We start from the raw sequence: 17,475 nt of genomic DNA, 5'->3' as shown, positions 1-17,475 counted from the left end.
TTTGAATTTCTTATGCAATCGAATTAGAATTGGAAAGACCATTTTCCTTCATTTGAAATCGTTTACGACCATACCAGGTTGAGTAGACCCCATTACGTTCGATCTCGGAAGTTAAGCAACCTCGGGCCCGGTTAGTACTTGGATGGGTGACCGCCTGGGAATAACGGGTGTTGTAAGCATTTTAGTCATGCTGTATATTTCAATCAAATTTATAGCAACTATTTGCTTTTTTGAATTTCCTATGCAATCGAATTAGAATTGGAAAGACCATTTTCTTTCATTTGAAATCGTCTACGACCATACCGGGTTGAGTAGACCCGATCTCGTTCGATCTCGGAAGTTAAGCAACCTCGGGCCCGGTTAGTACTTGGATGGTTGACCGCATGGGAATAACGGATGTTGTAAGCATTTTAGTCATGCTGTATATTTCAATTAAATATATAGCAACTGTTTGTGATTTTGAATTTCCTATGCAAACGAATTATAATTAAAAAAGCCATTCTCTTCATTTGAAATCGTCTACGACCATACCAGGTTGAGTAGACCCGATCTCGGAAGTTAAGCAACCTCGGGCCCGGTTAGTACTTGGATGGGTGACCGCCTGGGAATAACGGGTGTTGTAAGCATTTTAGTCATGCTGTATATTTTAATCAAATTTATAGCAACTATTTGCTTTTTTGAATTTCCTATGCAATCGAATTAGAATTGGAAAGACCATTTTCTTTCATTTGAAATCGTCTACGACCATACCGGGTTGAGTAGACCCGATCTCGTTCGATTTCGGAAGTTAAGCAACCTCGGGCCCGGTTAGTACTTGGATGGGTGACCGCATGGGAATAACGGATGTTGTAAGCTATTTAGTCATGCTGTAAATTTCAATCAAATTTATAGCAACTATTTGCTTTTTTGAATTTCCTATGCAATCGAATTAGAATTGGAAAGACCATTTTCTTTCATTTGAAATCGTCTACGACCATACCAGGTTGAGTAGACTCGATCTCGTTCGATCTCGGAAGTTAAGCAACCTCGGGCCCTGTTAGTATTTGGATGGTTGACCACCTGGGAATACCGGGTGTTGTAAGCATTTTAGTCATGCTGTATCTTTCATTCAAATGTCTAGCAACTGTTTGCGTTTATTATTTTCCTATGCAATCGAATTATATTTGAAAATGCCCTTTTCTTTCTTTTGAAATCGCCTACGACCATACTAGGTTGAGTATACCCGATCTCGGAAGTTAAGCAACCTCGGGCCCGGTTAGTACTTGGATGGGTGACCGCCTGGGAATACCGGCTGTTATGAGCAATTTAGTCATGCTGTATATTTCAAATAAATATATAGCAACTGTTTGTTATTTTGAATTTCCTATGCAATCGAATTAGAATTAAAAAAGTCATTTTCTTTCATTTTAAAACGCCTACGACCATACCAGGTTGAGTAGACCCGATCTCGGAAGTTAAGCAACCTCGGGCCCAGTTAATAATTGGATGGGTGATTGCGTGGTAATACCGGGTGTTGTAAGCATTTTAGTCATGCTGTATCTTTCAATCAAATTTATAACAACTTTTTGCTTTTTTGAATTTCCTATGCAATCGAATTAGAATTGAAAAGGCCATTTTCTTTCATTTAAAATCGCCTACGACCATACCAGGTTGAGTAGACCCGATCTCGTTCGATCTCGGAAGTTAAGCAAACTCGGGCCCGGTTAGTACTTGGATGTGTGACCGCCTGGGAATACCGGGTGTTGTAAGCATTTTAGTCATGCTGTATCTTTCAATAAAATTTATAACAACTGTTTGCTTTTTTGAATTTCCTATGCAATCGAATTAGAATTGAAAAGGCCATTTTCTTTCATTTGAAATCGCCTACGACCATACCAGGTTGAGCAGACCTGATCTCGTTCGATCTCGGAAGTTAAGCAAACTCGGGCCTTGTTAGTACTTGGATGGTTGACCGCCTGGGAATACCGGGTGTTGTAAGCATTTTAGTCATGCTGTATCTTTCAATCAAATGTCTAGCAACTGTTTGCGTTTATTAATTTCCGATGCAATCGAATTATAATTGAAAATGCCCTTTTCCTTCTTTTGAAATCGCCTACGACCATACCTGGTTGAGTATACCCGATCTCGGAAGTTAAGCAACCTCGGTCCCGGTTATAACTTGGATGGGTGACCGCATGGGAATACCGGGTGTTATAAGCAATTTAGTCATGCTGTATATTTCAATTAAATTAATAGCAACTGTTTGTGATTTTGAATTTCCTATGCAATCGAATTAGAATTAAAAAAGCCATTATCTTTCATTTTAAAACGCCTACGACCATACCAGGTTGAAAAGACCCGATCTTGGAAGTTAAACAACCTCTGGCCCTGTTAGTACTTGGATGGGTGACCGAATGGGAATACCGGGTGATGTAAGCATTTTAGTCATGCTGTATATTTCAATTAAATTTTTGGCAACTATTTGCTGTTTTGAATTTCCTATGCAATCGAATTATAATTAAAAAAGCCATTTTCTTTCATTTGAAATCGCCTACGACCATACCAGGTTGAGTAGACCCGATCTCGGAAGTTAAGCAACCTCGGAACCGGTTAGTACTTGCATGGGTGACCGCCTGGGAATACCGGGTGCTGTAAGCATTTTAGTCATGCTGTATATTTCAATCAAATTTATAACAACTATTTGCTTTTTTGAATTTCCTATGCAATCGAATTAGAATTGGAAAGACCATTTTCCTTCATTTGAAATCGTTTACGACCATACCAGGTTGAGTAGACCCCATCTCGTTCGATCTCGGAAGTTAAGCAACCTCGGGCCCGGTTAGTACTTGGATGGGTGACCGCCTGGGAATACCGGGTGTTGTAAGCATTTTAGTCATGCTGTATAATTTAATTCAATTTTTAGCAACTATTTGCTTTTTTGAATTTCCTATGCAATCGAATTAGAATTCATAAAGCCATTTTCTTTCTTTTGAAATCGCCTACGACCATACCAGGTTGAGTATACCCGATCTCGGAAGTTAAGCAACCTCAGGCCCGGTTATAACTTGGATGGGTGACCGCCTGGGAATACCGGGTGACATAAGCAATTTAGTCTTGCTTTATATTACAATTAAATTAATAGCAACAGTTTGTGATTTTGAATTTTCTATGCAATCGAATTAGAATTAAAAAAGCCATTTTCTTTCATTTTAAAACGCCTACGACCATACCAGGTTGAGTAGACCCGATCTCGGAAGTTAAGCAACCTAGGGCCCGGTTAATACTTGGATGGGTGATTGCGTGGTAATACCGGGTGTTGTAAGTATTTTAGTCATGCTGTATCTTTCAATCAAACTTATAACAACTCTTTGCTTTTTTGAATTTCCTATGCAATTGAATTAGAATTGAAAAGGCCATTTTTTTTCATTTCAATTCGCCTACGACCATACCATGTTGAGTAGACCCGATCTCGTTCGATCTCGGAAGTTAAGCAACCTCGGGCCCGGTTAGTACTTGGATGTGTGACCGCCTGGGAATACCGGTTGTTGTAAGCAATTTAGTCATGCTGTATCTTTCACTCAAATGTCTAGCAACTGTTTGCGTTTATTAATTTCCTATGCAATCGAATTATAATTGAAAATGCCCTTTCCTTTCTTTTGAAATCGCCTACGACCATACCAGGTTGAGTAGACCCGATCTCGGAAGTTAAGCAACCTCGGGCCCGGTTATAACTTGGATGGGTGACCGCCTGGGAATACCGGCTGTTATAAGCAATTTAGTCATGCTGTATATTTCAAATAAATATATAGCAAATGTTTGTGATTTTGAATTTCCTATGCAATCGAATTAGAATTAAAAAAGTCATTTTCTTTCATTTTAAAACGCCTTCGACCATACCAGGTTGAGTAGACTCGATCTCGGAAGTTAAGCAACCTCGGGCACGGTTAATGCTTGGATGGGTGATTGCGTGGTAATACCGGGTGTTGTAAGCATTTTAGTCATGCTGTATCTTTCAATCAACTTTATAACAACTTTTTGCTTTTTTGAATTTCCTATGCAATTGAATTAGAATTGAAAAGGCCATTTTCTTTCATTTCAATTCGCCTACGACCATACCAGGTTGAGTAGACCCGATCTCGTTCGATCTCGGAAGTTAAGCAACCTCGGGCCCGGTTAGTACTTGGATGTGTGACCGCCTGGGAATACCGGTTGTTGTAAGCAATTTAGTCATGCTGTATCTTTCACTCAAAAGTCTAGCAACTGTTTGCGTTTATTAATTTCCTATGCAATCGAATTATAATTGAAAATGCCCTTTTCTTTCTTTTGAAATAGCCTACGACCATACCAGGTTGAGTATACCCGATCTCGGAAGTTAAGCAACCTCGGGCCCGGTTATAACTTGGATGGGTGACCGCCTGGGAATACCGGTTGTTATAAGCAATTTAGTCATGCTGTATATTTCAAATAAATATATAGCAACTGTTTGTGATTTTGAATTTCCTATGCAATCGAATTAAAATTAAAAAAGTCATTTTGTTTCAATTTAAAACGCCTACGACCATACCAGGTTGAGTAGACCCGATCTCGGAAGTTAAGCAACCTCGGGACCGGTTAGTACTTGGATGGGTGACCGCCTGGGAATACCGGGTGCTGTAAGCATTTTAGTCATGCTGTATATTTCAATCAAATTTATAACAACTATTTGCTTTTTTGAATTTCTTATGCAATCGAATTAGAATTGGAAAGACCATTTTCCTTCATTTGAAATCGTTTACGACCATACCAGGTTGAGTAGACCCCATTACGTTCGATCTCGGAAGTTAAGCAACCTCGGGCCCGGTTAGTACTTGGATGGGTGACCGCCTGGGAATAACGGGTGTTGTAAGCATTTTAGTCATGCTGTATATTTCAATCAAATTTATAGCAACTATTTGCTTTTTTGAATTTCCTATGCAATCGAATTAGAATTGGAAAGACCATTTTCTTTCATTTGAAATCGTCTACGACCATACCGGGTTGAGTAGACCCGATCTCGTTCGATCTCGGAAGTTAAGCAACCTCGGGCCCGGTTAGTACTTGGATGGGTGACCGCATGGGAATAACGGATGTTGTAAGCATTTTAGTCATGCTGTATATTTCAATTAAATATATAGCAACTGTTTGTGATTTTGAATTTCCTATGCAAACGAATTATAATTAAAAAAGCCATTCTCTTCATTTGAAATCGTCTACGACCATACCAGGTTGAGTAGACCCGAGCTCGGAAGTTAAGCAACCTCGGGCCCGGTTAGTACTTGGATGGGTGACCGCCTGGGAATAACGGGTGTTGTAAGCATTTTAGTCATGCTGTATATTTTAATCAAATTTATAGCAACTATTTGCTTTTTTGAATTTCCTATGCAATCGAATTAGAATTGGAAAGACCATTTTCTTTCATTTGAAATCGTCTACGACCATACCGGGTTGAGTAGACCCGATCTCGTTCGATCTCGGAAGTTAAGCAACCTCGGGCCCGGTTAGTACTTGGATGGGTGACCGCATGGGAATAACGGATGTTGTAAGCTATTTAGTCATGCTGTAAATTTCAATCAAATTTATAGCAACTATTTGCTTTTTTGAATTTCCTATGCAATCGAATTAGAATTGGAAAGACCATTTTCTTTCATTTGAAATCGTCTACGACCATACCAGGTTGAGTAGACTCGATCTCGTTCGATCTCGGAAGTTAAGCAACCTCGGGCCCTGTTAGTATTTGGATGGTTGACCACCTGGGAATACCGGGTGTTGTAAGCATTTTAGTCATGCTGTATCTTTCATTCAAATGTCTAGCAACTGTTTGCGTTTATTATTTTCCTATGCAATCGAATTATATTTGAAAATGCCCTTTTCTTTCTTTTGAAATCGCCTACGACCATACTAGGTTGAGTATACCCGATCTCGGAAGTTAAGCAACCTCGGGCCCGGTTAGTACTTGGATGGGTGACCGCCTGGGAATACCGGCTGTTATGAGCAATTTAGTCATGCTGTATATTTCAAATAAATATATAGCAACTGTTTGTTATTTTGAATTTCCTATGCAATCGAATTAGAATTAAAAAAGTCATTTTCTTTCATTTTAAAACGCCTACGACCATACCAGGTTGAGTAGACCCGATCTCGGAAGTTAAGCAACCTCGGGCCCAGTTAATAATTGGATGGGTGATTGCGTGGTAATACCGGGTGTTGTAAGCATTTTAGTCATGCTGTATCTTTCAATCAAATTTATAACAACTTTTTGCTTTTTTGAATTTCCTATGCAATCGAATTAGAATTGAAAAGGCCATTTTCTTTCATTTAAAATCGCCTACGACCATACCAGGTTGAGTAGACCCGATCTCGTTCGATCTCGGAAGTTAAGCAAACTCGGGCCCGGTTAGTACTTGGATGTGTGACCGCCTGGGAATACCGGGTGTTGTAAGCATTTTAGTCATGCTGTATCTTTCAATAAAATTTATAACAACTGTTTGCTTTTTTGAATTTCCTATGCAATCGAATTAGAATTGAAAAGGCCATTTTCTTTCTTTTGAAATCGCCTACGACCATACCAGGTTGAGCAGACCTGATCTCGTTCGATCTCGGAAGTTAAGCAAACTCGGGCCTTGTTAGTACTTGGATGGTTGACCGCCTGGGAATACCGGGTGTTGTAAGCATTTTAGTCATGCTGTATCTTTCAATCAAATGTCTAGCAACTGTTTGCGTTTATTAATTTCCGATGCAATCGAATTATAATTGAAAATGCCCTTTTCCTTCTTTTGAAATCGCCTACGACCATACCTGGTTGAGTATACCCGTTCTCGGAAGTTAAGCAACCTCGGTCCCGGTTATAACTTGGATGGGTGACCGCATTGGAATACCGGGTGTTATAAGCAATTTAGTCATGCTGTATATTTCAATTAAATTAATAGCAACTGTTTGTGATTTTGAATTTCCTATGCAATCGAATTAGAATTAAAAAAGCCATTATCTTTCATTTTAAAACGCCTACGACCATACCAGGTTGAAAAGACCCGATCTTGGAAGTTAAACAACCTCTGGCCTTGTTAGTACTTGGATGGGTGACCGAATGGGAATACCGGGTGTTGTAAGCATTTTAGTCATGCTGTATATTTCAATTAAATTTTTGGCAACTATTTGCTGTTTTGAATTTCCTTTGCAATCGAATTAGAATTGAAAAGGCCATTATCTTTCTTTTTAAATCGCCTACGATCATACCAGGTTGAGCGGAACTGATCTCGTTCGATCTCGGAAGTCCAGCAACCTCGGGCCCTGCTAGTACTTGGATGGTTGATCGCCTGGGAATACCGGGTGTTGTAAGCATTTTAGTCATGCTGTATCTCTCAATCAAATGTCTAGCAACTGTTTGCGTTTTTTAATTTCCTATGCAATCGAATTATACTTGAAAATGCCATTTTCTTTCTTTTGAAATCGCCTACGACCATACCAGGTCGAGTAGACCCGATCTCGTTCGATCTCGGAAGTTAAGCAACCTCGGGCCCGGTTAGTACTTGGATGGGCGACCGCATGGGAATGCCGGGTGTTGTAAGCATTTTAGTCATGCTGTATATTTCAATTAAATTAATAGCAACTGTTTGTGATTTTGAATTTCCTATGCAAACGAATTATAAATAAAAAAGCCATTTTCTTTCATTTGAAATCGCCTACGACCATACCAGGTTGAGTAGACCCGATCTCGGAAGTTAAGCAACCTCGGGCCCGGTTAGTACTTGGATGGGTTACCGCCTGGGAATACCGGGTGTTGTAAGCAATTTAGTCATGCTGTATCTTTCAATCAAAATTATAGCAACTATTTGCTTTTTTGAATTTCCTATGCAATCGAATTAGAATTCATAAAGCCATTTTCTTTCTTTTGAAATCAACTACGACCATACCAGGTTGAGTAGACCCGATCTCGTTCGATCTCGGAAGTTAAGCAATCTCGAGCCCGGTTAGTAATTGGATGGGTGACTGCCTGGGATTACCGGGTGTTGGAAGCATTTTAGTCATGCTGTATATTTCAATTATTTTTATAGCAACTGTTTGCTTTTTTATATTTCCTATGCAATCGAATTATAATTGAAAATGCCCTTTTCTTTCTTTTGAAATCGCCTACGACCATACCAGGTTGAGTATACCCGATCTCGGAAGTTAAGCAACCTCGGGCACGGTTAGTACTTGGATGGGTGACCGCCTGGGAATACCGGGTGTTATAATCAATTTAGTCATGCTTTTTATTTCAATTAAATTAATAGCAACTGTTTGTGATTTTGATTTTCCTATGCAATCGAATTAGAATTAAAAAAGCCATTTTCTTTCATTTTAAAACGACTTCGACCATACCAGGTTGAGTAGACCCGTTCTCGGAAGTTAAGCAACCTCGGGCCCGGTTAATACTTGGATGGGTGTTGCCTGGTAATACCGGGAGTTGTAAGCATTTTAGTCATGCTGTATCTTTCAATAAAATTTATAGCAACTATTTGCTTTTTTGAATTTCTTATGCAATCGAATTGGAATTGAAAAGGCCACTTTCTTTCATTTGAAATCGCCTACGACCATACCAGGTTGAGTAGACCCCATCTCGTTCGATCTCGGAAGTTAAGCAACCTCGGGCCCGGTTAGTACTTGGATGTGTGACCGCCTGGGAATACCGGGTGTTGTAAGCAATTTAGTCATGCTGTATATTTCAATTAAATATATAGCAACTGTTTCCTTTTTTAATATCCTATGCAATCGAATTCTAATTTAAAAAGCCATTTTCTTTCATTTGAAATCGCCTGCGACCATACCAGGTTGAGTAAACCCAAACTCGGAAGTTAAGCAAACCTCGAGCCCGGTTAGTACTTGGATGGGTGACCGCCTGGGAATACCGTGTTTTGTAAGCATTTTAGTCATGCTGTATATTTCTATCAAATTTATAGCAACTATTTGTTTTTTTGAATTTCCTATGCAATCGAATAAGAATTGAAAACGCCATTTTCTTTCATTTGAAATCGCCTACGACAATACCAGGTTGAGTAGACCCGATCTCGTTCGATCTCGTAAGTTAATCAACTTCGGGCCCGGTTAGTACTTGGATGGGTGACCGCCTTCGAATACCGGGTGTTGTAAGCATTTTAGTCATGATGTACATTTCAATTATTTTTATAGCAACTCTTTGCGTTTTTATATTCCTTATATAATCGAATTAAAATTAAGAAAGCCATTTTCTTTCTTTTCAAATTGCCTTCGACCATACCAGGTTGAGTAGACCCAATCTCGTTCGATCTCGGAAGTTAAGCAACCTCGGGCCCAGTTAATACTTGGATGGGTGATTGCCTAGTTATACCGGGTGTTGTAAGCATTTTAGTCATGTTGTATATTTCAATCAAATTTATAACAACTTTTTGCCCTTTTGAATTTCCTATGCAATCGAATTAGAATTGAAAAGGCCATTTTCTTTCATTTGAAATCGCCTACGACCATACCAGGTTGAGTAGACCCGATCTCGGAAGTTAAGCAACCTCGGGCCCGGTTAGTACTTGGATTTGTGACCGCCTAGGAATACCGGGTGTTGTAAGCAATTTAGTCAAGCTGTATATTTCAATTAAATATATAGCAACTGTTTGTGATTTTGAATTTCCTATGCAAACGAATTATAAATAAAAAAGACATTTTCTTTCATTTGAAATCGCCTACAACCATACCAGGTTGAGTAGACCCGATCTCGGAAGTTAAGCAACCTCGGGCCCGGTTAGTGCTTGGATGGGTGACCGCCTGGGAATACCGGGTGTTGTAAGCATTTTAGTCATGCTGTTTATTTCTATCAAATTTATAGCAACTATTTGCTTTTTTGAATTTCCTATGCAATCGAATTAGAATTGAAAATGACATTTTCTTTCTTTTGAAATCAACTACGACCATACCAGGCTGAGCAGACCTGATCTCGTTCGATCTCGGAAGTTAAGCAACCTCGGGCCCGGTTAGTACTTGGATGGGTGACCGCCTGGGAATAACGGGTGTTGTAAGCATTTTATACATGCTGTATATTTCAATCAAATTTATAGCAACTATTTGCTTTTTTGAATTTCCTATGCAATCGAATTAAAATTGGAAAGACAATTTTCCTTCATTTGAAATCGTCTACGACCATACCAGGTTGAGTAGACCCGATCTCGTTCGATCTCGGAAGTTAAGCAACCTCGGGCCCTGTTATTACTTGGATGGGTGACCGCCTGGGAATACCGGGTGTTGTAAGCATTTTAGTCATGCTGTATATTTCAATTCAATTTTTAGCAACTATTTGCTTTTTTGAATTTCCTATGCAATCGAATTAGAATTCATAAAGCCATTTTCTTTCTTTTGAAATCGCCTACGACCATACCAGGTTGAGTAGACCCGATCTCGTTCGATCTCGGAAGTTAAGCAATCTCGGGCCCGGTTAGTAGTTGGATGGGTGACTGCCTGTGAATACCGGGTGTTGTAAGCATTTTAGTCATGCTGTATATTTTAATCAAATTTATAGCAACTATTTGCTTTTTTGAATTTCCTATGCAATCGAATTAGAATTGGAAAGACCATTTTCTTTCATTTGAAATCGTCTACGACCATACCGGGTTGAGTAGACCCGATCTCGTTCGATCTCGGAAGTTAAGCAACCTCGGGCCCGGTTAGTACTTGGATGGGTGACCGCCTAGGAATACCGTGTGTTGTAAGCATTTTAGTCAGGCAGTATACTTCAATTAAATTTATAACATCTGTTTACTTTTTTGAATTTCCTATGCAATCGAATTAGAATTGAAAAAGCTATTTTCTTTCATTTGAAATCGCCTACGACCATACCAGGTTGAGTACACCCGATCTCGTTCGATCTCGGAAGTTAAGCAACCTCTGGCCCTGTTAGTACTTGGATGGGTGACCGAATGGGAATACCGGGTATTGTAAGCATTTTAGTCATGCTGTATATTTACATTAAATTTTTAGCAACTATTTGCCTTTTTGAATTTCCTATGCAATCGAATTAGAATTGAAAAGGCCATTTTCTTTCTTTTTAAATCGCCTACGACCATACCAGGTTGAGCAGAACTGATCTCGTTCGATCTCGATAGTCCAGCAACCTCGGGCCCTGCTAGTACTTGGATGGTTGACTGCCTGGGAATACCGGGTGTTGTAAGCATTTTAGTCATGCTGTATCTCTCAATCAAATGTCTAGCAACTGTTTGCGTTTTTTAATTTCCTATGCAATCGAATTATACTTGAAAATGCCATTTTCTTTCTTTTGAAATCGCTTACGACCATACCAGGTTGAGTAGACCCGATCTCGTTCGATCTCGGAAGTTAAGCAATCTCGGGCCCGGTTAGTAGTTGGATGGGTGACTGCCTGTGAATACCGGGTGTTGTAAGCATTTTAGTCATGCTGTATATTTCAATTATTTTTATAGCAACTGTTTGCGTTTTTGTATTTCCTATGCAATCGAATTATAATTGAAAATGCCATTTTCTTTCTTTTGAAATTGCCTACGACCATACCGGGTTGAGTAGACCCGATCTCGTTCGATCTCGGAAGTTAAGCAACCTCGGGCCCGGTTAGTACTTGGATGGGTGACCTCCTGGGAATACCGTGTGTTGTAAGCATTTTAGTCATGCTGTATACTTCAATTAAATTTATAACATCTGTTTACTTTTTTGAATTTCCTATGCAATCGAATTAGAATTGAAAATGACATTTTCTTTCTTTTGAAATCAACTACGACCATACCAGGTTGAGTAGACCCGATCTCGTTCGATCTCGGAAGTTAAGCAATCTCGAGCCCGGTTAGTAATTGGATGGGTGACTGCCTGGGATTACCGGGTGTTGGAAGCATTTTAGTCATGCTGTATATTTCAATTATTTTTATAGCAACTGTTTGCTTTTTTATATTTCCTATGCAATCGAATTATAATTGAAAATGCCCTTTTCTTTCTTTTGAAATCGCCTACGACCATACCAGGTTGAGTATACCCGATCTCGGAAGTTAAGCAACCTCGGGCACGGTTAGTACTTGGATGGGTGACCGCCTGGGAATACCGGGTGTTATAATCAATTTAGTCATGCTTTTTATTTCAATTAAATTAATAGCAACTGTTTGTGATTTTGATTTTCCTATGCAATCGAATTAGAATTAAAAAAGCCATTTTCTTTCATTTTAAAACGACTTCGACCATACCAGGTTGAGTAGACCCGTTTTCGGAAATTAAGCAACCTCGGGCCCGGTTAATACTTGGATGGGTGTTGCCTGGTAATACCGGGAGTTGTAAGCATTTTAGTCATGCTGTATCTTTCAATAAAATTTATAGCAACTATTTGCTTTTTTGAATTTCTTATGCAATCGAATTGGAATTGAAAAGGCCATTTTCTTTCATTTGAAATCGCCTACGACCATACCAGGTTGAGTAGACCCGATCTCGTTCGATCTCGGAAGTTAAGCAACCTCGGGCCCGGTTAGTACTTGGATGTGTGACCGCCTGGGAATACCGGGTGTTGTAAGCAATTTAGTCATGCTGTATATTTCAATTAAATATATAGCAACTGTTTCCTTTTTTAATATCCTATGCAATCGAATTCTAATTTAAAAAGCCATTTTCTTTCATTTGAAATCGCCTGCGACCATACCAGGTTGAGTAAACCCAAACTCGGAAGTTAAGCAAACCTCGAGCCCGGTTAGTACTTGGATGGGTGACCGCCTGGGAATACCGTGTTTTGTAAGCATTTTAGTCATGCTGTATATTTCTATCAAATTTATAGCAACTATTTGTTTTTTTGAATTTCCTATGCAATCGAATAAGAATTGAAAACGCCATTTTCTTTCATTTGAAATCGCCTACGACAATACCAGGTTGAGTAGACCCGATCTCGTTCGATCTCGTAAGTTAATCAACTTCGGGCCCGGTTAGTACTTGGATGGGTGACCGCCTGGGAATACCGGGTGTTGTAAGCATTTTAGTCATGATGTACATTTCAATTATTTTTATAGCAACTCTTTGCGTTTTTATATTCCTTATATAATCGAATTAAAATTAAGAAAGCCATTTTCTTTCTTTTCAAATTGCCTTCGACCATACCAGGTTGAGTAGACCCGATCTCGTTCGATCTCGGAAGTTAAGCAACCTCGGGCCCAGTTAATACTTGGATGGGTGATTGCCTAGTTATACCGGGTGTTGTAAGCATTTTAGTCATGTTGTATATTTCAATCAAATTTATAACAACTTTTTGCCCTTTTGAATTTCCTATGCAATCGAATTAGAATTGAAAAGGCCATTTTCTTTCATTTGAAATCGCCTACGACCATACCAGGTTGAGTAGACCCGATCTCGGAAGTTAAGCAACCTCGGGCCCGGTTAGTACTTGGATTTGTGACCGCCTAGGAATACCGGGTGTTGTAAGCAATTTAGTCAAGCTGTATATTTCAATTAAATATATAGCAACTGTTTGTGATTTTGAATTTCCTATGCAAACGAATTATAAATAAAAAAGACATTTTCTTTCATTTGAAATCGCCTACAACCATACCAGGTTGAGTAGACCCGATCTCGGAAGTTAAGCAACCTCGGGCCCGGTTAGTGCTTGGATGGGTGACCGCCTGGGAATACCGGGTGTTGTAAGCATTTTAGTCATGCTGTTTATTTCTATCAAATTTATAGCAACTATTTGCTTTTTTGAATTTCCTATGCAATCGAATTAGAATTGAAAATGACATTTTCTTTCTTTTGAAATCAACTACGACCATACCAGGCTGAGCAGACCTGATCTCGTTCGATCTCGGAAGTTAAGCAACCTCGGGCCCGGTTAGTACTTGGATGGGTGACCGCCTGGGAATAACGGGTGTTGTAAGCATTTTATACATGCTGTATATTTCAATCAAATTTATAGCAACTATTTGCTTTTTTGAATTTCCTATGCAATCGAATTAAAATTGGAAAGACAATTTTCCTTCATTTGAAATCGTCTACGACCATACCAGGTTGAGTAGACCCGATCTCGTTCGATCTCGGAAGTTAAGCAACCTCGGGCCCTGTTATTACTTGGATGGGTGACCGCCTGGGAATACCGGGTGTTGTAAGCATTTTAGTCATGCTGTATATTTCAATTCAATTTTTAGCAACTATTTGCTTTTTTGAATTTCCTATGCAATCGAATTAGAATTCATAAAGCCATTTTCTTTCTTTTGAAATCGCCTACGACCATACCAGGTTGAGTAGACCCGATCTCGTTCGATCTCGGAAGTTAAGCAATCTCGGGCCCGGTTAGTAGTTGGATGGGTGACTGCCTGTGAATACCGGGTGTTGTAAGCATTTTAGTCATGCTGTATATTTTAATCAAATTTATAGCAACTATTTGCTTTTTTGAATTTCCTATGCAATCGAATTAGAATTGGAAAGACCATTTTCTTTCATTTGAAATCGTCTACGACCATACCGGGTTGAGTAGACCCGATCTCGTTCGATCTCGGAAGTTAAGCAACCTCGGGCCCGGTTAGTACTTGGATGGGTGACCGCCTAGGAATACCGTGTGTTGTAAGCATTTTAATCATGCTGTATACTTCAATTAAATTTATAACATCTGTTTACTTTTTTGAATTTCCTATGCAATCGAATTAGAATTGAAAAAGCTATTTTCTTTCATTTGAAATCGCCTACGACCATACCAGGTTGAGTACACCCGATCTCGTTCGATCTCGGATGTTAAGCAACCTCGTGCCCGGTTAGTACTTGGATGGGTGACCGCCTGGGAATAACGGGTGTTGTAAGCATTTTAGTCATGCTGTATATTTCAATCAAATTTATAGCAACTATTTGCTGTTTTGAATTTCCTATGCAATCCAATTAGAATTGGAAAGACCATTTTCTTTCATTTAAAATCGTCTACGACCATACCAGGTTGAGTAGACCCGATCTCGTTCGATCTCGGAAGTTAAGCAACCTCGGGCCCGGTTAGTACTTGGATGGGTGACCGCCTGGGAATACCGGGTGCTGTAAGCATTTTAGTCATGCTGCATACTTCAATTCAATTTTAACATATGTTTACTTTTTTGAATTTCCTATGCAATCCAATTAGAATTGAAAAAGCCATTTTCTGTCTTTTGAAATCACCTACGACCATACCAGGTTGAGTAGACCCGATCTCGTTCGATCTCGGAAGTTAAGCAACCTCGGGCCCGGTTAGTTCTTGGATGAGTGACCGCCTGGGAATCCCGGTTGTTGTAAGCATTTTAGTCATGCTGTATATTTCAATCAAATTTATAGCAACTATTTGCTTTTTTGAATTTCCTATGCAATCGAATTAGAATTGGAAAGACCATTTTCTTTCATTTCAAATCGTCTACGACCATACCAGGTTGAGTAGACCCGATCTCGTTCGATCTCGGAAGTTAAGCAACCTCTGGCCCTGTTAGTACTTGGATGGGTGACCGAATGGGAATACCGGGTATTGTAAGCATTTTAGTCATGCTGTATATTTACATTAAATTTTTAGCAACTATTTGCCTTTTTGAATTTCCTATGCAATCGAATTAGAATTGAAAAGGCCATTTTCTTTCTTTTTAAATCGCCTACGACCATACCAGGTTGAGCAGAACTGATCTCGTTCGATCTCGATAGTCCAGCAACCTCGGGCCCTGCTAGTACTTGGATGGTTGACTGCCTGGGAATACCGGGTGTTGTAAGCATTTTAGTCATGCTGTATCTCTCAATCAAATGTCTAGCAACTGTTTGCGTTTTTTAATTTCCTATGCAATCGAATTATACTTGAAAATGCCATTTTCTTTCTTTTGAAATCGCTTACGACCATACCAGGTTGAGTAGACCCGATCTCGTTCGATCTCGGAAGTTAAGCAATCTCGGGCCCGGTTAGTAGTTGGATGGGTGACTGCCTGTGAATACCGGGTGTTGTAAGCATTTTAGTCATGCTGTATATTTCAATTATTTTTATAGCAACTGTTTGCGTTTTTGTATTTCCTATGCAATCGAATTATAATTGAAAATGCCATTTTCTTTCTTTTGAAATTGCCTACGACCATACCGGGTTGAGTAGACCCGATCTCGTTCGATCTCGGAAGTTAAGCAACCTCGGGCCCGGTTAGTACTTGGATGGGTGACCTCCTGGGAATACCGTGTGTTGTAAGCATTTTAGTCATGCTGTATACTTCAATTAAATTTATAACATCTGTTTACTTTTTTGAATTTCCTATGCAATCGAATTAGAATTGAAAATGACATTTTCTTTCTTTTGAAATCAACTACGACCATACCAGGCTGAGCAGACCTGTTCTCGTTCAATCTCGGAAGTTAAGCAACCTCGGGCCCGGTTAGTACTTGGATGGGTGACCGCCTGGGAATAACGGGTGTTGTAAGCATTTTAGTCATGCTGTATATTTCAATCAAATTTATAGCAACTATTTACTTTTTTTAATTTCCTATGCAATCCAATTAGAATTGGAAAGACCATTTTCTTTCATTTAAAATCGTCTACGACCATACCAGGTTGAGTAGACCCGATCTCGTTCGATCTCGGAAGTTAAGCAACCTCGGGCCCGGTTAGTACTTGGATGGGTGACCGCCTGGGAATACCGGGTGTTGTAAGCATTTTAGTCATGATGTACATTTCAATTATTTTTTTAGCAATCTTTGCGTTTTTATATTCCTTATATAATCGAGTTAAAATTATAAAAGCCATTTTCTTTCTTTTAAAAATTGTCCTTCTTTTTAAATTGCGCCTGGGAATACCAGGTTTTGTAAGCATTTTAGTCATGCTGTATATTTCAATTAAATTTATTGCAACGGTTTGCGTTTTTGAATTTCCTATGCAATCGAATTAGAATTAAAAAAGCCATTTTCTTTCTTTTGAAATCACCTACGACCATACCAGGTTGAGTAGATACGATCTCGGAATTTAAGCAACCTCGGGCCCGGTTAGTACTTGGATGGGTGACCGCCTGGGAATACCGGGTGTTGTAAGCATTTTAGTCATGCTGTACATTTCAATCAAATTTATAGCAACTATTTGCTTTTTTGAATTTCCTATGCAATCGATTTAGAATTGGAAAGACCATTTTCTTTCATTTGAAATCGTCTACGTCCATACCAGGTTGAGTAGACCCGATCTTGTTCGATCTCGGAAGTTAAGCAACCTCGGGCCCTGCTAGTACTTGGATGGTTGACCGCCTGGGAATAACGGGTGTTGTAAGCATTTTAGTCATGCTGTATTTCTCAATGAAATGTCTAGCAACTGTTTGCGTTTTTTAATTTCCTATGCAATGGAATTATTTTTGAAAATGCCATTTTCTTTCATTTGAAATCGCCTACGACCATACCAGGTTGAGTAGACCCGATCTCGTTCGATCTCGGAAGTTAAGCAACCTCGGGCCCGGTTACTACTTGGATGGGTGACCGCCTGGGAATACCGTGTGTTGTAAGCATTTTAGTCATGCTGTATATTTGAATTAAATT

General features: G+C 39.4%; 17 non-coding genes and 50 pseudogenes across 17 annotated transcripts; all 67 read left to right on the top strand.

Moving 5' to 3' along the window:
* The first annotated feature begins 60 nt into the window (after positions 1-60).
* LOC143455719 (5S ribosomal RNA) lies at positions 61-179 on the top strand (annotated as a pseudogene).
* Positions 180-289: 110 nt separating this feature from the next.
* LOC143455917 (5S ribosomal RNA) lies at positions 290-408 on the top strand (annotated as a pseudogene).
* A 109-nt stretch (positions 409-517) lies between these two features.
* LOC143456793 (5S ribosomal RNA) lies at positions 518-626 on the top strand (annotated as a pseudogene).
* A 110-nt stretch (positions 627-736) lies between these two features.
* On the top strand, positions 737-855 carry LOC143455892 (5S ribosomal RNA; annotated as a pseudogene).
* A 110-nt stretch (positions 856-965) lies between these two features.
* LOC143456201 (5S ribosomal RNA) lies at positions 966-1,084 on the top strand (annotated as a pseudogene).
* Positions 1,085-1,194: 110 nt separating this feature from the next.
* Positions 1,195-1,303, top strand: LOC143457201 (5S ribosomal RNA; annotated as a pseudogene).
* Positions 1,304-1,413: 110 nt separating this feature from the next.
* LOC143457436 (5S ribosomal RNA) lies at positions 1,414-1,522 on the top strand (annotated as a pseudogene).
* Positions 1,523-1,632: 110 nt separating this feature from the next.
* LOC143455270 (5S ribosomal RNA) lies at positions 1,633-1,751 on the top strand. Its single transcript, XR_013116854.1, has one exon. It is a non-coding gene; the product is annotated as a 5S ribosomal RNA (ribosomal RNA).
* Positions 1,752-1,861: 110 nt separating this feature from the next.
* Positions 1,862-1,980, top strand: LOC143456079 (5S ribosomal RNA; annotated as a pseudogene).
* A 110-nt stretch (positions 1,981-2,090) lies between these two features.
* Positions 2,091-2,199, top strand: LOC143457445 (5S ribosomal RNA; annotated as a pseudogene).
* A 329-nt stretch (positions 2,200-2,528) lies between these two features.
* LOC143457300 (5S ribosomal RNA) lies at positions 2,529-2,637 on the top strand (annotated as a pseudogene).
* A 110-nt stretch (positions 2,638-2,747) lies between these two features.
* LOC143454406 (5S ribosomal RNA) lies at positions 2,748-2,866 on the top strand. Its single transcript, XR_013116031.1, has one exon. It is a non-coding gene; the product is annotated as a 5S ribosomal RNA (ribosomal RNA).
* Positions 2,867-3,195: 329 nt separating this feature from the next.
* Positions 3,196-3,304, top strand: LOC143457451 (5S ribosomal RNA; annotated as a pseudogene).
* A 110-nt stretch (positions 3,305-3,414) lies between these two features.
* LOC143456248 (5S ribosomal RNA) lies at positions 3,415-3,533 on the top strand (annotated as a pseudogene).
* Positions 3,534-4,081: 548 nt separating this feature from the next.
* LOC143455363 (5S ribosomal RNA) lies at positions 4,082-4,200 on the top strand. Its single transcript, XR_013116943.1, has one exon. It is a non-coding gene; the product is annotated as a 5S ribosomal RNA (ribosomal RNA).
* A 110-nt stretch (positions 4,201-4,310) lies between these two features.
* On the top strand, positions 4,311-4,419 carry LOC143457392 (5S ribosomal RNA; annotated as a pseudogene).
* Positions 4,420-4,529: 110 nt separating this feature from the next.
* On the top strand, positions 4,530-4,638 carry LOC143457120 (5S ribosomal RNA; annotated as a pseudogene).
* A 110-nt stretch (positions 4,639-4,748) lies between these two features.
* Positions 4,749-4,867, top strand: LOC143455717 (5S ribosomal RNA; annotated as a pseudogene).
* A 110-nt stretch (positions 4,868-4,977) lies between these two features.
* On the top strand, positions 4,978-5,096 carry LOC143455410 (5S ribosomal RNA; annotated as a pseudogene).
* Positions 5,097-5,205: 109 nt separating this feature from the next.
* On the top strand, positions 5,206-5,314 carry LOC143456886 (5S ribosomal RNA; annotated as a pseudogene).
* Positions 5,315-5,424: 110 nt separating this feature from the next.
* LOC143455285 (5S ribosomal RNA) lies at positions 5,425-5,543 on the top strand. Its single transcript, XR_013116870.1, has one exon. It is a non-coding gene; the product is annotated as a 5S ribosomal RNA (ribosomal RNA).
* Positions 5,544-5,653: 110 nt separating this feature from the next.
* LOC143456200 (5S ribosomal RNA) lies at positions 5,654-5,772 on the top strand (annotated as a pseudogene).
* Positions 5,773-5,882: 110 nt separating this feature from the next.
* Positions 5,883-5,991, top strand: LOC143457200 (5S ribosomal RNA; annotated as a pseudogene).
* A 110-nt stretch (positions 5,992-6,101) lies between these two features.
* Positions 6,102-6,210, top strand: LOC143457435 (5S ribosomal RNA; annotated as a pseudogene).
* Positions 6,211-6,320: 110 nt separating this feature from the next.
* On the top strand, positions 6,321-6,439 carry LOC143455268 (5S ribosomal RNA). Its single transcript, XR_013116853.1, has one exon. It is a non-coding gene; the product is annotated as a 5S ribosomal RNA (ribosomal RNA).
* Positions 6,440-6,549: 110 nt separating this feature from the next.
* Positions 6,550-6,668, top strand: LOC143456078 (5S ribosomal RNA; annotated as a pseudogene).
* A 329-nt stretch (positions 6,669-6,997) lies between these two features.
* Positions 6,998-7,106, top strand: LOC143457352 (5S ribosomal RNA; annotated as a pseudogene).
* Positions 7,107-7,216: 110 nt separating this feature from the next.
* On the top strand, positions 7,217-7,335 carry LOC143457246 (5S ribosomal RNA; annotated as a pseudogene).
* Positions 7,336-7,445: 110 nt separating this feature from the next.
* On the top strand, positions 7,446-7,564 carry LOC143454765 (5S ribosomal RNA). Its single transcript, XR_013116374.1, has one exon. It is a non-coding gene; the product is annotated as a 5S ribosomal RNA (ribosomal RNA).
* Positions 7,565-7,674: 110 nt separating this feature from the next.
* LOC143456554 (5S ribosomal RNA) lies at positions 7,675-7,783 on the top strand (annotated as a pseudogene).
* Positions 7,784-7,893: 110 nt separating this feature from the next.
* Positions 7,894-8,012, top strand: LOC143457365 (5S ribosomal RNA; annotated as a pseudogene).
* Positions 8,013-8,122: 110 nt separating this feature from the next.
* Positions 8,123-8,231, top strand: LOC143457033 (5S ribosomal RNA; annotated as a pseudogene).
* A 328-nt stretch (positions 8,232-8,559) lies between these two features.
* On the top strand, positions 8,560-8,678 carry LOC143455914 (5S ribosomal RNA; annotated as a pseudogene).
* Positions 8,679-9,007: 329 nt separating this feature from the next.
* Positions 9,008-9,126, top strand: LOC143456646 (5S ribosomal RNA; annotated as a pseudogene).
* A 339-nt stretch (positions 9,127-9,465) lies between these two features.
* Positions 9,466-9,574, top strand: LOC143457313 (5S ribosomal RNA; annotated as a pseudogene).
* Positions 9,575-9,684: 110 nt separating this feature from the next.
* Positions 9,685-9,793, top strand: LOC143456839 (5S ribosomal RNA; annotated as a pseudogene).
* A 110-nt stretch (positions 9,794-9,903) lies between these two features.
* LOC143456181 (5S ribosomal RNA) lies at positions 9,904-10,022 on the top strand (annotated as a pseudogene).
* A 110-nt stretch (positions 10,023-10,132) lies between these two features.
* Positions 10,133-10,251, top strand: LOC143455635 (5S ribosomal RNA; annotated as a pseudogene).
* A 110-nt stretch (positions 10,252-10,361) lies between these two features.
* LOC143455448 (5S ribosomal RNA) lies at positions 10,362-10,480 on the top strand (annotated as a pseudogene).
* Positions 10,481-10,590: 110 nt separating this feature from the next.
* Positions 10,591-10,709, top strand: LOC143455214 (5S ribosomal RNA). The gene has a single exon (XR_013116801.1). It is a non-coding gene; the product is annotated as a 5S ribosomal RNA (ribosomal RNA).
* A 110-nt stretch (positions 10,710-10,819) lies between these two features.
* On the top strand, positions 10,820-10,938 carry LOC143455565 (5S ribosomal RNA; annotated as a pseudogene).
* A 110-nt stretch (positions 10,939-11,048) lies between these two features.
* Positions 11,049-11,167, top strand: LOC143457396 (5S ribosomal RNA; annotated as a pseudogene).
* Positions 11,168-11,277: 110 nt separating this feature from the next.
* Positions 11,278-11,396, top strand: LOC143454771 (5S ribosomal RNA). The gene has a single exon (XR_013116380.1). It is a non-coding gene; the product is annotated as a 5S ribosomal RNA (ribosomal RNA).
* Positions 11,397-11,506: 110 nt separating this feature from the next.
* On the top strand, positions 11,507-11,625 carry LOC143454166 (5S ribosomal RNA). The gene has a single exon (XR_013115802.1). It is a non-coding gene; the product is annotated as a 5S ribosomal RNA (ribosomal RNA).
* A 110-nt stretch (positions 11,626-11,735) lies between these two features.
* Positions 11,736-11,854, top strand: LOC143457364 (5S ribosomal RNA; annotated as a pseudogene).
* A 110-nt stretch (positions 11,855-11,964) lies between these two features.
* LOC143457032 (5S ribosomal RNA) lies at positions 11,965-12,073 on the top strand (annotated as a pseudogene).
* Positions 12,074-12,401: 328 nt separating this feature from the next.
* Positions 12,402-12,520, top strand: LOC143454548 (5S ribosomal RNA). Its single transcript, XR_013116165.1, has one exon. It is a non-coding gene; the product is annotated as a 5S ribosomal RNA (ribosomal RNA).
* Positions 12,521-12,849: 329 nt separating this feature from the next.
* LOC143455890 (5S ribosomal RNA) lies at positions 12,850-12,968 on the top strand (annotated as a pseudogene).
* A 110-nt stretch (positions 12,969-13,078) lies between these two features.
* LOC143457295 (5S ribosomal RNA) lies at positions 13,079-13,197 on the top strand (annotated as a pseudogene).
* A 110-nt stretch (positions 13,198-13,307) lies between these two features.
* Positions 13,308-13,416, top strand: LOC143457312 (5S ribosomal RNA; annotated as a pseudogene).
* A 110-nt stretch (positions 13,417-13,526) lies between these two features.
* LOC143456838 (5S ribosomal RNA) lies at positions 13,527-13,635 on the top strand (annotated as a pseudogene).
* Positions 13,636-13,745: 110 nt separating this feature from the next.
* On the top strand, positions 13,746-13,864 carry LOC143456180 (5S ribosomal RNA; annotated as a pseudogene).
* Positions 13,865-13,974: 110 nt separating this feature from the next.
* LOC143455634 (5S ribosomal RNA) lies at positions 13,975-14,093 on the top strand (annotated as a pseudogene).
* Positions 14,094-14,203: 110 nt separating this feature from the next.
* LOC143455447 (5S ribosomal RNA) lies at positions 14,204-14,322 on the top strand (annotated as a pseudogene).
* Positions 14,323-14,432: 110 nt separating this feature from the next.
* On the top strand, positions 14,433-14,551 carry LOC143455213 (5S ribosomal RNA). Its single transcript, XR_013116800.1, has one exon. It is a non-coding gene; the product is annotated as a 5S ribosomal RNA (ribosomal RNA).
* Positions 14,552-14,661: 110 nt separating this feature from the next.
* Positions 14,662-14,780, top strand: LOC143454692 (5S ribosomal RNA). Its single transcript, XR_013116302.1, has one exon. It is a non-coding gene; the product is annotated as a 5S ribosomal RNA (ribosomal RNA).
* Positions 14,781-14,890: 110 nt separating this feature from the next.
* On the top strand, positions 14,891-15,009 carry LOC143454167 (5S ribosomal RNA). The gene has a single exon (XR_013115803.1). It is a non-coding gene; the product is annotated as a 5S ribosomal RNA (ribosomal RNA).
* Positions 15,010-15,118: 109 nt separating this feature from the next.
* Positions 15,119-15,237, top strand: LOC143456143 (5S ribosomal RNA; annotated as a pseudogene).
* A 110-nt stretch (positions 15,238-15,347) lies between these two features.
* LOC143456627 (5S ribosomal RNA) lies at positions 15,348-15,466 on the top strand (annotated as a pseudogene).
* A 110-nt stretch (positions 15,467-15,576) lies between these two features.
* On the top strand, positions 15,577-15,695 carry LOC143457395 (5S ribosomal RNA; annotated as a pseudogene).
* Positions 15,696-15,805: 110 nt separating this feature from the next.
* Positions 15,806-15,924, top strand: LOC143454770 (5S ribosomal RNA). The gene has a single exon (XR_013116379.1). It is a non-coding gene; the product is annotated as a 5S ribosomal RNA (ribosomal RNA).
* A 110-nt stretch (positions 15,925-16,034) lies between these two features.
* On the top strand, positions 16,035-16,153 carry LOC143454165 (5S ribosomal RNA). The gene has a single exon (XR_013115801.1). It is a non-coding gene; the product is annotated as a 5S ribosomal RNA (ribosomal RNA).
* Positions 16,154-16,263: 110 nt separating this feature from the next.
* LOC143457131 (5S ribosomal RNA) lies at positions 16,264-16,382 on the top strand (annotated as a pseudogene).
* A 110-nt stretch (positions 16,383-16,492) lies between these two features.
* On the top strand, positions 16,493-16,611 carry LOC143458015 (5S ribosomal RNA). Its single transcript, XR_013117656.1, has one exon. It is a non-coding gene; the product is annotated as a 5S ribosomal RNA (ribosomal RNA).
* Positions 16,612-16,877: 266 nt separating this feature from the next.
* On the top strand, positions 16,878-16,986 carry LOC143457113 (5S ribosomal RNA; annotated as a pseudogene).
* A 110-nt stretch (positions 16,987-17,096) lies between these two features.
* On the top strand, positions 17,097-17,215 carry LOC143456798 (5S ribosomal RNA; annotated as a pseudogene).
* A 110-nt stretch (positions 17,216-17,325) lies between these two features.
* Positions 17,326-17,444, top strand: LOC143455212 (5S ribosomal RNA). The gene has a single exon (XR_013116799.1). It is a non-coding gene; the product is annotated as a 5S ribosomal RNA (ribosomal RNA).
* Positions 17,445-17,475: the final 31 nt, after the last annotated feature.

Source organism: Clavelina lepadiformis, chromosome 4, assembly GCF_947623445.1.
Source record: "Clavelina lepadiformis chromosome 4, kaClaLepa1.1, whole genome shotgun sequence".
In the NCBI taxonomy this organism is placed as follows: domain Eukaryota; kingdom Metazoa; phylum Chordata; class Ascidiacea; order Aplousobranchia; family Clavelinidae; genus Clavelina; species Clavelina lepadiformis.
Note: the sequence above shows the minus strand (reverse complement) of the source record. Positions and strands in the feature narration are given on the sequence as shown.